The 13,274-nt window shown below is 34.2% G+C and overlaps 1 protein-coding gene across 25 annotated transcripts in view; it reads right to left on the bottom strand.

Annotated features, from left to right (window-relative positions):
- BCAS3 (BCAS3 microtubule associated cell migration factor) overlaps positions 1–13,274 on the bottom strand; it is a 519,095-nt gene that overhangs the window by 387,457 nt on the left and 118,364 nt on the right. The gene's annotated exons all lie outside the window — the stretch shown is intronic.

The raw sequence follows: 13,274 nt of genomic DNA, 5'->3' as shown, positions 1-13,274 counted from the left end.
AATGACAGTACCATGGTGGTAGAGGGGGAAAAAAAAACAACAGAGAACAAGTACTTAAATATGGGGCCAAAGAGAAGTAATCCACAAAGGGTGCCTCATTGGAAAAATGTTGGGGAACTATTTACATATTCCTACAGTAAGCACTCAATTTTCAATTTCATTCTTCTTGTCTTCAGCCCAGCCAGTAACAAACTAGTAGGAAGGATTATTTTACGGCTTTCTTCTGTCAACACAAATAAATCACGTATTCCTGACAGTGAACACCATCCATACATGGAAACACCAATGCCATCTTCCTGTATTCTACTAACCGAGACACACACAATTTAGTCACAAAAGTGATGTGTGTCATCCTGAGGGCTCTCATCTCCCTTCCTGGCTATGCCAGTAAGATCTCTGAGGCTAACGATCTCATCGGTCAACTATACAAAAAATACTTCACTGTCTCACAAAACCGCTTTAAAAGGACTAGTCTAAAGAGACTGCAGTAACAAAGAACACAAAAAGCCTAACCTAAAGAACTCCTGGTTTATCATTCCACAAATACCGGGTTAATATTTTCACAAATGTTTTTCTCTAAAAATGTACACGAGAGGATCAAACGGAGGTTATCTATTTCAAAGTTTAGGTCTCCATTTGGAATCTACATGTATACTATCATAAGACAGAAAAGATTTTATAACAATAACCTTTTCTTCCCATGGCAAAAAAAATAGACAAAGTACATGAAACATATGTGCCTAATAGCAAAACCATAGCATTTCTGAAGTGTAAAGCGCACAGCTGACAATACTCTACCCGGCAGAAGTTCCTAATCTGTTACTGATCCCACAAAGAATATCAACGTATGATAGTTTATGCAAAAGCATACTTATTAATAAGAAAAAAATTACTTTGACACTTACTGGCAAAAAAATAATAATTCTTATGTTCTTATTTTTTGTTAATTTCTATCTTCCTCCCACTTAATTAGAGAGATATGTAAAGTCAAGGATTTGTGCCTTTTTGTTCACTGCTGAATCTCCACTGCCTAGAACACTACCTGAAAAACAGCTTAATAAAGATGTTTGAATAAATTAAATGCAGCACCTAAATTAATCAAAGCATATTTCTAAGGCATGGGCAAAAAAAGTCATCTACATAAGAAAATTTTTCAAATATTCAAATAGTGTGCTCACCTAAGAGCCAGAACTTTCATTTCAAAGCCATTATCAATAGAAATCTTTCTATTGGTTCACACAGTTCCCTGAATTCAGAGAGTCTTTTAAATTATAGTTTTCACATCACCTCCTTCAACTGCCATCTATTTCGAGTTTTCATTTTTAAAGAAAATAAAGAACTTATAAAGAAGACAATGACCCTAAGAAAAAGTCCCATCAAATAAAATGTTTCTACGTTTTTGCATGTCATTTAAAAAACTTTTTATTTGGGGCCGGCCCAGTGGCTCAGGTGGTTAGAGCTCCATGCTCCTAACTCCGAAGGCTACCAGTTCGATTCCCACATGGGCCAGTGGGTTCTAAACCACAAGGTTGCCAGTTCAATTCCTCGAACCAAGGGATGGTGGGCTCCGCCCCCTGCAACTAGCAACGGCAACTGGACCTAAAGCTAAGCTGCACCCTCCACAACTAAGACTGAAAGGACAACAACTTGAAGCTGAACGACACCCTCCACAACTAAGATTGAAAGGATAACAACTTGACTTGAAAAATAATCCTAGAAATACACACTGTTCCCCCAACAAAGTCCTGTAAAAAAAAAAAAAAAAAGTATAAAATCATTAAAAAAAAAAAACTTTTTATTTGAAGGGAGGTGTTTGGGATATTTTGGCGTTTTGGAAAATCGACTTCTGGATAACTAGGATATTACTATATCCACTCAATGCTCATTATGGACATATAAGATGGACACATGCACAGTACAAAGGCCCCCTAAAATAGTACAAAGACAATTCTAACAAATAATATGCAGTATTTACATAATAGATTCATTATTACACTCCCATTGAGTAAACTAATTTTATTCATACAAAAATATACTTATGTGTATACATATATTCAACAGATATTTTCAGAGCTGGAAAAATGAGTATAAATATGGTCTAAAGTAAAGTTTCTCCCTTTTAAATGTCATGAAAGAAGAACCAAACGAAAAACAGAAATAAATACCTGTGAATTATATAGCTTTACATTAGAGGTAGCTGATCTCCTGAAGTTTAAAGTCAACATAATCTAACTTTCAATCAATTCTGATAGCCAGTTTTCCTGAGAGGATCCTAAAAAGTATATTCTCCTTTCTAAAACAAAAGGATACTAAGGAAAAATGTAGTTAACAATTCTTCATTTTACATTTTGAGTCAATGTTTGTAGAAACTCAGTGGACCTCAAGAATTATAGTGTATTGGAATAAAAGCAAATTGTTTTTCTGCTCTTCAAAAACATTTTACAGCTGGAATCAGCAGAACATCAGCCACTCAGCACTATCCCAACTTTATAAGCATGACTCCTTTAAAGATTAACTGTTGCCTCCAGCTAAACTTTGAAAACAAGTGAAGGAAAAAAAAACCTAAACCTCTGTAATACTGGGACTAATTCTACCGTGTTTACAAAGTTTGTGAACAAAGTAAAAGAGAAGTGATATTTTAAACTCAGATTTCCAAATTTAAATGTTAAGATCCAAGGTAAAATCTAAGACAAGCACATTAAATGAAGATTCTTCCATTACTAAAGTAATTTAAAAGGCACATGAGACTGATACAAGTTTAGATGGCATCCTCCCAGAATCATGGTTCTAATGGGGAGTTGACCTGAATTCATTTTGAAAAACAAAGGATTTTTAACTACTCTCTGTAACACTCTGCCTCGTTTTTTCTTGGTAAGGACAACTCAAAAGATTTCAGACCATTTTGAAAAAAACAAAAACAGAAACAAAAACAGATGTCTGCATTCATGGTCAATTGACTTTCAACAAGGGATCTAAGACACTTTCCATAGTCTTTTCAACAATTGATGGTGGGTCAATTGGATATCCCCATGCAAAAGAATTAAACCCTGTCTTCACATTGCATACAAAAATTAACTCAAAATGAATCAAAGACTTAAATGAAAAAGCTAAAAGCATTAACCTTTTGGAAAAAAACATAGTGGTAAATCTTTATAACCTTAGATTACACAATGCTTTCTTAGATACGACACCAAAAATAACAAGTGATGAATAGATAAATTTGATTTCATCAAAACGAAAAATTTTGGGCCTCAAAGGACACCACCAAGAAAGGCAAGAGGCAACTCAGAGAATGGGAGTTTTACAAAACTTACACTTGATAACTGACTATATCTAGAATATAAACAGAACTATTATGACTCAATAAATAGAACTATTAAATTTAACAAAGAACATGTAAGATGGTAAACAAGCTATGGAAAGATGTTCAACATCACTAGCCATCAGGGAAATGCAAATCAAAACTATAATTGGAGACCACTTCATGAGATACCAATAGAATGGCTATAATCAAAGAAACAGTAACAATTATTGACAAGAATGTGCAGAAACTGGAACCCTCATACTGCTGGTGAGAATGTAAAATAGTACAATTACTCTGCCTAGCAGCTCTTCAAATAGTGAAGGATAGAATAACCACATAACCCAGCAATTAATTTGGCTCCTAGGTACATACCCAAGAGAAATGAAAATACATGTCCACACAAATACATATACACAAGAGAAATGAAAATATTATTTCCCCACAAAAACCTTTCATTCAAGAAAGCATTATTTGTTAATAGCCCCCAAATGGAAACAAATTAAATGTTCATCACTTGCTAAACAGATAAAATGTGGTATTATACATACAATGGAATATTGTTCAACAAGAAAAAGAAACGAAGAACACTATTCCACTGTCTGAATATACCACAGTCTATTTATCCAGCCACCCAATGAAGGATATCTTGGTGGCTTCTACATTTTAGCAATGTGGACAAAACTGCTATAAACACCATGTGCAGGTTTCTCTAACTGGACTTAAGTTTTCGACTCCTTTGGGTAAAGATAAAGGAGTGCAATTGCTGGATCACTATGGTAAAAATATGTCTAAGTTTTGTAAGAAACCACCAAACTGTTCTCCAGAGTAGCTGGACCATTTTGCATTCCTACCAGCAATGAATGCAAGTTCCCGCTGCTCTACATTTCTGTCAGCATTTGGTGTCGTAGGTGTGTAGTGGTATCTCACTGTTGTTTTCCTTTGAATTTCCCTGTTGACATATGATGTCGAGCATCTTCTCATGTGCTTATTTGCCATCTGAATATTTCTTTGGTGAGGTGCCTACTAAGGTGTTTGGCCCATTTTTTAAATGGGTTGTTTTCTTACTGTTGAGTTTTAAGAATATTTGTTTGGCTAACAGTCCTTTATTAGATGTCTCTTACAAATATTTTCTCGCAGTCTGTGGCTTTTCTTCTCATTCTCTTGGCAATGTCTTTTACAGAGCACAAGTTTTTAATGTTAATGAAGTCCACCTTATCAGTTATTTCTTTCATGAATTATGCCTTTGGTGTTGTATCAGAAAAATCACCACCATACCCAAGGTCATCTAGGTTTTCTGCTGTTATCATCTACAAATTTTAAACTTTTGTGTACTGCATCAATTTGAGTTCATTTTTGTTAAGGATGTATGGTTTGTATCTAAAATCAGATTTTTGCACGTGAATGTCTACTTGTTCGAGTATCTTTTGTTGAAGAGAATATCTTTGCTCCACTGTTCTACCTTTGGTCTTTGTCAAAGGTCTACGCATCTTTCTGGGCTCTCAATTCTATTCCATTGATCTATCTATTCTTTTGCCAACATCACACTGTCTTGATTGCTGTAACAGCCTTATAGTAAATCTTCAAGCCAGGTGGTGACATGGAGGAAACTTGAATGCATATTACTAAATAAAAGGAACCAATCTGAGAAAGGTACCTACTATATACTTCTGACATTATAAGAAATGTAAAACTACGGAGTTAATTAAAAGATCAGTGGTTGCTGGAGGAATAAGGAGGGCAGAGATAATGAATGGACACAAAGGATTTTCAGGACAATGAAAATACTCTGTATGATATTACAGTGATGGAGATATGTCAGTATACATTCATCTAAACCTATAAAATGTACAACAGCAAGAATGAACCCTAAGCTAAACTACTGACTCTGGGTGATAATGATGTGTCAATGTAGGTTCAATTGTAACAAGTGTACCACTCTAGTGAATAATGTTGAGAAGGGGTGAGGCTAGGTATGTGTGGGGAGAAAGGTATATGGGAAATCTCTGTACCTTCATTACTAAGGTACCACAATGCTCAATTTTTGCTGTGTACCTAAAACTACGCTAAAAAATTAAATCTTTAAAACAGAAAATACTGAAAATAATCAATTAATTCTACAACATGGATGGACTATGATTATATCTACGTTCAATGAAAAACACCAGTCACAACAGAACACATACTGTATGAAATCCAGAAGACTATTAATATGCTCTCCACAAAGACATATAAGCACAAAAAACATTAAATAACACTTCAAAGATTTACTTGACCATCTTACAGCTGATTAATGACCCTCTTCGGGTTCCATAAGCTTTGAATTTAAAACTCTGATTTATTTTTTCTTTTCATGTTTACGAAACATCATGAATGGAAGAGTACTGCCATTATAAGGCTCAATGGATAGGAATTATGTGCAGAGAATAAGAAAGTTATAATTTAGTTCATTCCACATATATTCATTGAGTATCTACTATGTATTGGGTACCTGGCCAGACTATGAAAACGTCATGGCGACCTAGTCCATTGTACATAGATGACAAACCAAAAGAAGAGCGATAGATTTTACTTTTAACTTGAACTGAGCTTAGATGTCACATTAACCTGCCAATCCCTTCTTATAAATATTACAAATTTGCTTCTAATCATAAAAAGAAACGTTCTTTCCAAAATTGTAAATAATTTTGCATTTTAAAGATCTTTTAAATTCATTCCTTATATTTCTGAAGAAAACACATCTAACAGTTAAGAAAAAAACAATACGGTTACAAGGAATAAATTTTCCTCCTTAAAGTAAAAACAGGCCAAAGTAAAGAGTTACGTATTATATAATCCTTTGGTCTCTCTGGAGATTTCCTATCTACCTTTCAATTTAAGCACATTGGAAATGACTGCTAATGACATCTATCAGTCTTTGTCTTTTGTTTTCTTCAACATACATGGGTTTTGGATTTCCACATCAGACAGCTGCTCAAGGCCACCTTTTCTGTACAGCCAAATACAAAGGTGTCTCCTTTTTCATCATATTGGCTGCATTCCCTGTCCAGGTCTCTATCAGCTCTCTTTACCTGATCCTTCCACCCACTGGCACAAATTCCCATGATGCTTTCTCTGATGTCTTTACTAATTTTACAGTCCCAATTAAGACATAACTAAGGCACTCACAATTGTACGCGTATTATACAAGAGCTTTTCAAACTATTTTAGAAAGTAAATGCTTACATGATCAAAACAATATCTGCATTAGTTGGATAAGCTGTCATTCTACATGGGCTTTGGTCCTACTCCTTTAAGAACTAGAAACCAATCAATGGAGAAAAACTATGTGGCACAGGCAACCGAGCTACCACGAATCTGAGCTTCTCAGTATGCTCACCAGCTCCGGTCCTCCAGTCCTTATATCCTGCATCTTTTCAGTTTCCTATGCAAAACTGGCTTATACGCACAGGATACCCAAATTCAGAAAAACACATATAATCTATACATGCTTCCTTCCACCTGCCAAAAGTTCCAGTCTGTGTCAAGGAATGGGGGGAAGGGGGAACGCAGAGGTTACAGAAAAACAACCTTCTTTCAAGTTAGAAAATAGCTCCATTTGTTCCTTGATTTTAAATATTAGGTCATACTGAATTTTGTTCAAAATGTTGACATAAATCACTGTAAGTGAAGCTGTATTTCAAGGAAGCTAAATTCCTTCATACAAATATTTGCCAAATATCATCAATTTTACCAACCTGGCATCACTTGCATAAATCTGGTCTCTAGGGTTTTCAAGTTTCAAGTTTTCAAGAGAAATAACAAACTTTTGTTGTTATTGTTATTGTTTATGCTTTCTCAACTTTTTATGTAAAGTATGTATTTAAATATAATATTCATACAGAAGTACCCAAATCAACAAAGTGAGCATACATATATAAGCAGCACCCAAAACAAAAACAGAACACTAGAGAATCCGAAAGCACACTCTCATACCCCCCTTCCATTTCTATTCTCCCAAGGTTATGCACTATCCTGTCTTTTGACAAATATTCTAAACATCTGCCCTCAAAAGACATCACGGGGTTTTAATACACAGTTTACTGCACTTATTCCTATCACTTGTCCCCAGAAACAACAGTTCTTCCTTTATACTACCCTATTTTTCAACATTTTAAGTACCATACATTTCAGATTTAAGGAAAACCACACTAAATACACTTACAGCATCCCCAAATCATGAGTCATTTTACAAACATGACCCTGAGAGAATAACTGATAATCCTCGTGAATCAGGAATTATTGAAAATTCACTACTAGGCCTCAAGCCACTTGACCAAGACTTATTTATAAGCTGCACAGCACTCACGAAGTACCTGACTGCTAAACTAGAAACCCTGTTGATGCTTCCAGATCTCTTTTTACTATCACGGACAAGTCACAGAATACAACAGACACTAATACTTGTTTCAACTATTCAATGGGTCCAGCAATGCAGAAGGAAGCATTTAGGATGACATGGCAAACATGTCCTTAAACGATATTAACTAAAAAAGTAAGAACAGAGTCATTAAGAAAGAGTAACAACAACTCCATCTCCCATTCATTTTTATCAAATTTAATTTATATTTTGTGTTTGCTCAAGGCTCATAAAACAGAAGCTTCCATTCCCAAAGGAGGAAAGAATACTCCAGATACTGGGAAGATACTCAAGAGTTGATGGCTACAAAGATATTATTTTCAAATGAACTCATACTTCAGAAAAATTCTGGATTTCTTCCAACATGATACCATGTTTCCACGAAAATAACACCTAGCCAGACCATCAGCTCTAATGCATCTTTTGGAGCAAAAATTAATATAAGACCCGGTATTATATTATATTATACTCAGTCTTATATTATATTAAGACCCGGTCTTATATTAAAATAAAACCGGGTCTTATATTAATTTTTGCTCCAAAAGACACATTAGAGCTGATGATCCAGCTGGGTCTTATTTTCGGGGAAATATGGTAAGAGAGAAGATTCATTTATATATAGATACATATATTCATTCCTTTAAATATCCACCAAACACTTACTGTTAATGTCCAGCTCAGACTATATCACTTTCCTTGGAGATCAGTATTGATCCTATACAAATAATTATCCTCTTCACCTGATAACTTTTGACAGAGTTGCACTACATTTCCAACCATTTTGCTAATTAAACACCTTGAGAAAGGACCGCTCATGCTTTGAAACCAGTTGTGATAAGTGTTTGCATCTTTAGCATATTACGTCACATTATTACAAGAAGAAAAATTGAAATCAGTAATAGTTTTAAGTTAACTAGAACATAATGGATATATTATACCTTCCATGATGGGCCTTACTTCCTTAATCCAAATCAAGCTGGCTAACCACTCTCAAAGAGACTGTCTAGTGGCAAAGATAGACCAAGTAGAAGGAAAATCCACACAATAAGATTAAAAAGTAAGTTTCTTAAAAGAGGCAGATATTATATGCTATGAAAGTTTTCCAAAAGGGTGTTGGGTAACAAAAGAGGTCTGTAATCAAATAAGTCTGGGAAACATAAAAATGTAGTAAATAAACTTAAACAGATTAAAATGCTAATCACCATTGCCATTCCCCAATAGAAGGCAGCATTTCCAAGGCACACTTGATCAGGACATCCTGATTTCCACAGCATGTTGAAGGGCTAATGTTCTGCAGACAGGCTAAGAATTGCAATCTTTGGGAATTTAGAAGAAGAGTCTGTTTTTAGTTAAGGAGATCAGAAAATACTGTAATACAAGAACTAGTATCTACACTGGGCCTAGAAAGACACATAGGCTCAAGACTGGTGAGAGGGTGCCAGTGAAAAGACCATTTCAGGCAGGAAAACAAAGCAACAAACGCACAAAGAAGGGAGAATAATGAGTGGTTCAAAGTTAATGTAGCATAAGCAGCATAAAAATGAGTTATAGAAATAAGGGTTTAGCAAGGACGTTGGATTTTGATAAAGAAGGTTTTTCTTTGCCACAAACCTTGGGAGTTCGTTGGTAGGAAATGCACAAGATAACTACATATCCCCATTGGCCCAGGACATTTCTAGTTTACACTTGTTGACCAGAGTTAAATCAAGTTTGACATTTGCTCAAATCAAAAGACTTCAGTTTAAATGATAAATTGAATGATCATTTGGTAATACAGAAAACATGATTTTGTAAGTTCTTATCATTGAGAGTTAGATAATAGACTATGTATAGATTAAATTGTATAATGTCCAGAATATGCTTCAAAATAATTGGGGAAGAGTATAAATGAAAAAGATTGACCATAAGTAGGTAGCTGTTGAAACTAGACCCTAAGTACATGGTGATTCATTAGATTCTGTCTTTAAATAACTATATTTCCAAAAATAAAAGCTTTTTAAAAATGACATTCATAGGAAATAAAATATTTCTATAGAATTAGTAATTTAATACAGTAAGTTTATTAAAATTTTTATTTTAAAAAAATGGGCAAAGGACCTGAATAGACTTTTCTCCAAAGATATACACAGATGTCCAACAGACATATGAAAAGATGCTCACCATCACTAACAATCAGGGAAATGCAAATCAAAACCACAATGAGATATCATCTCACACCTGTCAGAATGGCTATTATCAAAAGCACAACAAACCACAAGTGTTGGCAAAGATGTGGAGAAAAGGGAAACCCAATGCACTGTTGGTGGGATTGCAAATTGGTGCAGCCACTATGGAAACAGTACAGAGGTTCCTGAAAAAATTATAAATGTAGCTACCATACAACGCATCAATTCCACTTAGGGGTATTTATCCAATGAAAACACTAATTCGAAAAGATATACGTATATACATCCCTACGTTCATTGCAGGATTACAAGGTATGGAAACAACCTAAATGTCCAGCAATAGATGACTGGATACAGAAGATGTGAGATATATATATATATATATATATATATATATATATATATATATATATATATGTTATTTACAATGTTAGTACTCTGATTACTAACATTTAGAATGTTAGTAATCATATATATGTAACGGGGTATTACTTAGCCATAAAAAAGAATGAAATCTTGCCATTTGTGACAACATGGATGAACCTAGAGCCATTAGGCTAAGTGAAATAAATCAGACAGAGAAAGATAAATACTATATGATTTCACTTATATGCAAAATCTAAAGCAACAAAATAAACACACAAAACAAAACAGAAACAGACTCACAGATACAGAGAACACACTAATGGTTGCCAGAGGAGAATGGAGAGAGGAATGGGTAAAAAAGGTCAAGGGGAATTAGAGGTACAAACTTCCAGTTATAAAATAAATAAGTTACAGGGATGTAATGTACAGCATAGGGAATACACTCAATAATATTATGGGGGCAGCTGGATGGCTCAGTTAGAGCGCGAGGTCTTAACAGGGTCACCAGTTCAATCCCCACGTAGGCCAGTGAGCTGCACCCTCCACAACGAGATTGAAGACAACAAGCTGCTGCTGAGCTGCCCAAGGAGCAACCAGATAGCTCAGTTAGTTAGAGCACAAGCTCTCAACAACAAGGTTGCAGGTTCAATTCCCGCATGGCATGGTGGGCTGCACCCCCCGCAACTAGACTGAAAACGGCGACTGGACTTGGAGCTGATCTGTGCCTTCCACAACTAGACTGAAGGACAATGATTTCACTTGGAGCTGATGGGTCCTGGAAAAACACACTGTGCCCCAATATTCCCCAATAAAAATTTTTTTAAAAAAAGGAAAAGAAGGCTTTGCTATGTTAACGCTTTCTTTAAAAAATAATAATAACATCGTAATAACTTAGTACAGTGACAGATGGTTACTAGACTTATCTTGGCGATCACTTCACAAGGTAATATGAATGTTGAATCACTATGTTGCACAACTAAACAAGTATAACATTGTATGTCAAGTATACTTAAATAAATACATAAATAAATAAATAAATAATAAAACAATGCTTAATAAATAATAAAACAATGCTTTGATGGGTCAGAGGAGATACAATTTAAATTTTTGTAGATAGCATCAAATTGCTTCCTATAAAAGGTTATGTAGTTTATATTCTCACCAAGAGTATATGAGAATACCAGCTACCCTAAACCATTCACAGCACAGTACATCATCAAACATTTGGGTCTCCGCCAAAATAAATTAAAATTTACGTATTATTACATTTCAATTTTTAATTAAGGTGAACATCTTTTCATATTTAAAAGACATTTATATTTCCTTTTTTAGTAAATCATTAATTAATAATAGCCTTTGCTTATTTTAATTGGCTCACTGAATTTTTTCCTGTTAATTTTAGAAGCTTTCAAAGTTAATTATTCCTACAATCATCTGTGTTACAATTTTTGTTTTAAATTTTGTCTTTTATCGTGACTGTATTTATGTTTGTGTCCTGCAGTTACATTTTATTTTTGTGTAGTTGAGGAGATCAACCTTTCTTCTAGTCTCACATAAATTATTTCATATTTTCTTCTGGTATTTTATCATTTCATATCCAATACTTACAACTTTGAGCTCTTTAACATTTTAAAAATAATAAAGGCAAGAGAGAGTGATCCTCAAAGAGAAGGAGGGAGGGAGCAAAAGATGGAAGAAAGGAGGAAGGAAAAAATAGCTCTATGCTCCTGACCTGATTTTTAAAGTGAGAACAGCTATCAAGAAATATAGGCTCTAAGAATAAAATTAAAATGGAGTTGGAAAAGAGATGTCTGACTTTCCAGAAGCCAAAACACACATATCTTTGATTAATGATAAACAGCAGAAGACTATTGATGACAAATTCTCAGGAAAACCTAGCATGTGAATCTGGCTGAAATGTTCATACTCTGATTCACTCCACACCCTTATCCCACACATCTGAAAGAAATGCTTAGATTCATACATGGTTCCTTAGATAGGTTCTATTTCTTTAGTTGTTTAAATTATAATAATCAGTGATACAAATATAATGCAATATATTAGTATATAAGACCTGTATTAGTGCATAAGACCTGTATAAGAAAAAAATGCTAAAACAGGCCATGTAATATACAAAGCTTCCCATATTATGTATATATTATATTTATGAATGAAGATGTTATTAATGAATATATGCTTTCCCAAAACTTTCAATTTATTTAACATATAGCAATAGAAGATCCTGTCTAGTTATCTGTATTTAATAATTACTAAAGTATCAATAAATTTCTAATCAGCATAAAATAACTGACTGATAACTGGGTTAATGTACTCATTCGTTCAAGAAATATTTAATGAGAGCTTAAATTGTGCCAGCCAAAGTCCTAGGTGCCGGAGATACTAATGTGAATGTGTGAATGGTGTACATTAGGCTTTGTGATACAACAAAAAATATCTCAATGAATATGATCTCCATTATTATCTTTGTAGATCTCTGAGAGAAAGGATTACAAGCTCAAAGAGATGAGTTGTAGTCTTCTTTATTCTCTACAAAATGATAAACTATGTATTATAATGAATTATTATATGACGTGTTCTATGTAGTACAATATGTCGGGCTGGTGCAAAAGTATTGTGGTTTAAAGGGTTAAAAACAATTGCAAAAACCGCAATTACTTTTGCACCAACCTAATATAATATATGCAATTACATATAGACTATAATGTATTGATTATATCAAGAACATGAATTCTTACCAGAAAAGAATAATGTCTACTACCCAGTGCTTATACACAGATGTTAGGTAAACAGCTGATGAAAAAGTGTGTAAATAGTTGTAATACTTCAGAAGATGCAGCAAAATGACTGGGATTCCCTTATCATAACAAAACTAAGATCTGTTCCAACGGAAATATGTCTGCAGCATATACATATCAGACTCTCTGGAAAAAGTTTTAGTTTTAATGGTGAGTTGTAGAAGTTAAAATATGAAGGACAAGGGTGAATACTACTGTTTTACTAGACTGTAGTGGGAAAAAAATTC

Source organism: Rhinolophus sinicus, linkage group LG15 (assembly GCF_036562045.2).
Source record: "Rhinolophus sinicus isolate RSC01 linkage group LG15, ASM3656204v1, whole genome shotgun sequence".
NCBI lineage: Eukaryota > Metazoa > Chordata > Mammalia > Chiroptera > Rhinolophidae > Rhinolophus > Rhinolophus sinicus.
The sequence above is the reverse complement of the archived record's forward strand: the minus strand, read 5'-3'. Positions and strand labels throughout refer to the sequence as shown.